Source organism: Coregonus clupeaformis, chromosome 11 (genome assembly GCF_020615455.1).
Source record: "Coregonus clupeaformis isolate EN_2021a chromosome 11, ASM2061545v1, whole genome shotgun sequence".
Lineage (NCBI taxonomy): Eukaryota > Metazoa > Chordata > Actinopteri > Salmoniformes > Salmonidae > Coregonus > Coregonus clupeaformis.
In genome coordinates, this window is record NC_059202.1 from 30,880,604 (window position 1) to 30,884,604 (window position 4,001).

At 40.6% G+C, this 4,001-nt stretch overlaps 1 long non-coding RNA gene across 2 annotated transcripts; it reads right to left on the reverse strand.

Annotated features, from left to right (window-relative positions):
- Nucleotides 1–1,770: 1,770 nt before the first annotated feature.
- On the reverse strand, nt 1,771–3,649 carry LOC121577299. Of its 2 annotated transcripts, none has more exons than XR_006002601.1 (3): nt 3,496–3,649; nt 2,867–2,916; nt 1,771–2,009 (listed from the first exon to the last, which is right to left on the reverse strand). It is a non-coding gene; the product is annotated as an uncharacterized LOC121577299 (long non-coding RNA). The 2 variants fall into 2 exon arrangements; XR_006002600.1 differs by having other exon boundaries at nt 1,771–2,066.
- Between the last annotated feature and the right edge of the window lie 352 nt (nt 3,650–4,001).

Below are 4,001 nucleotides of genomic sequence, written 5' to 3' on the forward strand. Positions count from 1 at the left end.
TGTGATTCTTTTTTTGCATTTGTCTTATTCTTGTCTTTGTAGTTGCTAGGTGCAGATATATAGATAGGCCCAAGCCTTGAAAATACAATTGATGTTACCTACAACCAACCCAATTATTTCCCTCGCTTTCCCCGTCTTTCTTTCTTTCTTTCTTTCTTTCTTTCTTTCTTTCTTTCTTTCTTTCTTTCTTTCTTTCTTTCTTTCTTTCTTTCTTTCTTTCTTTCTTTCTTTCTTTCTTTCTTTCTTTCTTTCTTTCTCTCTCCTAATCCCTGGTTTTGCATAGTCAAACCTGGAATACTTTACATACGCACAAATAATTTCAATTGGGAGTGTTTACCGGCCCTGTCTGAAGGGTGGTTGATCTGTCTCCGTCTGGCTGTGACAAGATATGGCTGAAAAAATGAGAACATTGTATGAGGGCTTTGAGGCTTTTAAATGCCCTAGTGTCAATGTGATATTAAACGCCCTAGTGTCAATGTGATATTAAACGCCCTAGTGTCAATGTGATATTAAACGCCCTAGTGTCAATGCGATATTAAACGCCCTAGTGTCAATGTGATATTAAACGCCCTGGTGTCAATGTGATATTAAACGCCCTAGTGTCAATGTGATATTAAACGCCCTAGTGTCAATGTGATATTAAACACCCTAGTGTCAATATGATATTAAACGCTCTAGTCTCAATGTGATATTAAACGGCCTAGTGTCAATATTATATTAAACGCCCTAGTGTCAATGTGATATTAAAACGCCCTAGTGTCAATGTGATATTAAACGCCCTAGTGTCAATATTATATTAAACGCCCTAGTGTCAATGTGATATTAAAACGCCCTAGTGTCAATGTGATATTAAACGCCCTAGTGTCAATATGATATTAAACGCCCTAGTGTCAATGAGATATTAAACGCCCTAATGTCAATATGATATTAAACGCCCTAATGTCAATATGATATTAAACGCCCTAGTGTCAATGTGATATTAAACGCCCTAGTGTCAATGTGATATTAAACGCCCTAGTGTCAATGAGATATTAAATGCCCTAATGTCAATATGATATTAAACGCCCTAATGTCAATATGATATTAAACGCCCTAGTGTCAATGTGATATTAAACGCCCTAGTGTCAATGTGATATTACTGTCATTGGGTAGGAAAGGTCAGAGCCGAGCCACGGTGGCAGGGGGAATAAATAGGAGAGCGCACCGCACTGCTCACAGAAGGCTGGGCTCCAAATGAACTGCCAATCTCTTCCCCTCACGCTTCCCTGTTCATTCCCATTAAAGACCATCATTAGCATCAATCCCCCACCAGCCACGGGCAGACGCTCTGTCTACACACACTCAAACCACATACACTCCCCAACGCATTTATTTGGACAGTGAAGCTAAAATGTTTATTTTGGCTCTATACTCCAGCAATTTGGATTTGAGATCAAATGTTTTATATAAGGCGACAGTACAGAATGTCACCCACCTTTTTATTTGAGGGTATTTTCATACATACTGTATATGTTTAGAAATGAAAGCACTTCGTGTATCTAGTCCCCTGATTTGAAGGTGTCATAAGTATTTGGACAAATTCACTTATAATGTATAACATTTAGTCAAGTTTAGTATTTGGTCTCATATTCCTAGCACAAAATGACTACATCCAGCTTGTGACTCTTCAAACTTGTTGGATGCATTTGCAGTTTGTTTTGGTTCTTTTTCGGATTATGTTGTGCCCAATAGAAATGAATGGTAAATAATGTATTGTGTCATTTTGGAGTCACTTTTATTGTAAATCAGAATCTAATATGTTTCTGAACACTTCTACATTAATATGGATGCTACCATCACTAATCACTATTAACGATACATTAATGATTATCCGTAATCTATGGAGGTCCGTCCCTTAGACGTTGTTGGGGAACCTGTCCTCCCCTCTCTCCCCTCAGGCAGTAGAGCGGTTCTCTACCCTGGTGCCGGCTCACTAGCAGATTCCTTCGTCGTCCAGTACTTCAGCTCAGCTAACATGACAGGCCAGGCAGATGATGATGATAAATGTAGAGAAGAAAAAGCAAATACTGAAGCAGTTAGGCACAGTGAGTACGCTCTGCAGGCAGGCAGTCAGTCAGTACAAACACACTGGAGCTGTGGATGCATCTATTACTAAATAAAAATATAAACATGTAAAGTGTTGGTCCCATGTTTCATGAGCTGAAATAAAAGATCCCAGAAATGTTCCATACGCACAAAAAGCTTATTTCTCTCCAATTTTGTGCACAAATCTGTTTACATCCTTGTTAGTGAGCATTTATCCTTTGTCAAGATAATCCATCCACCTGACAGGTGTAGCATATCAAGAAGCTGATTAAACAGCATGATCATTACACAGGTGCACCTTGTCCTGGGGACAATAAAAGGTTTTGTCACACAACACAATGCCACAGATGTCTCAAGTTTTGAGGGAGTGTGCAATTGGCATGTTGACTACAGGAATGTCCACCAGAGCTGTTGCCAGATAATTGAATGTTCATTTCACTACCATACATCTGCCCAGTCATGTGAAATCCATAGATTAGGGCCTAATGAATTTATTTCAATTGACTGATTTACTTATATGAACTGTAACTCAGTAAAATTGTTGAAATCGTGGCATGTTGCGTTTATATTTTTGTTCGGTATAGTTCCGCATGATGCTGTGCGTCATATCAAGTCCTATAATCATCTTGTCTCAGACCTTCTGAAGATGCTGTTTTATTCCAATGGGGTTTGGCTGAATGATACTAAATTATACTAGCCTCATAGAACTATGAGTCAAGCACATATAGGAAGCAAAAAATGAATGTTTGTGACATAGAATGCAGTGCTGTATGTACGTTACCATGTTCTTGCTTTTGTTTTTGTGTGGCGCCAATTGCACACCTGTCAACCCTGAAGAGACAGACACATAGTCAGAGATTGTCATAGGTACAGCTGAAGCCTTTCTTTCTCCTGAGGAATATGTAAAACACTGCATGAAGGTATGACTTGTATTTGCCTTGGACAAACAAGGGAGATAGAAACTCAGTCTCTGCTACACACACACAGACACACACATGCACGCTTGCCAAGAGAAAATAAAGACAGCTCCAACCGGCGGGCTGTGTGTGTTTGTGTGGGTGGAGAGCGTGCAGGTCGGACCCACGCAGTCCTCATTCATGCTTACAGTGTGCAGCGCACGCTAACTACAGCAGGACCTGAATGTCAGCAAGAACAAAGCACACTCCTACCTGACACACACACACCTACAGTACACACTCCTACACATACATGCAGGCAGGCAGGCATACACACACCTTCCAAAACCACCCCCTCGACCCCTACCCTTCACACTACCGCCCCCTCTCAGTCCACCAGAAGAAGGACCATTGTGCTTCTGTCCAAAACATCCCTCTCCTAGCAGCTCACAGACTAAGAAATGACACTGCACATAAATATTTGTCACATTGCTTTGTGTTTTTGAAATACTACCTTTGCAGTCTCCTATACAGTACAGTACAGTCTCCAATGTGTCTCCAAGTCAGTCAAAGTCAGTTACAGTTCATCCATAAAACATAACATGTAAATGTATGGTAAAGACTACCAAACAACAGATTGTTCCTGGCAAAATAATGATGTACGTATAACTCTGACAGTGTGTCCTCCCACAAATGACATGTTAGTCCTTGTTCCTTAATTGTGGGTTATCTTGTCACTCCACGGAGTAAATGTTTGATTACAGTACACTTTGGACCTGTTTTGATATCCAACCGCTGTTGTGCCATGTGTTTTGCCCAGATATACAAACACATCCAGTGTTCCCTCAAATCTTTCTTCTTGACTGCCGTAGCCTTTGAAACCCGTTCTGTGAGGCTGGCCAGGATGTTCCAAACAGGGTAATCTCATTGTGCCTTTGGGAGATGATTGATGTAGTAGTAGTAAACTCGGAGAGAGTGTGTGTGTGTGTGTGTGTGTTCGCGTATGGTGGGACTATAAAC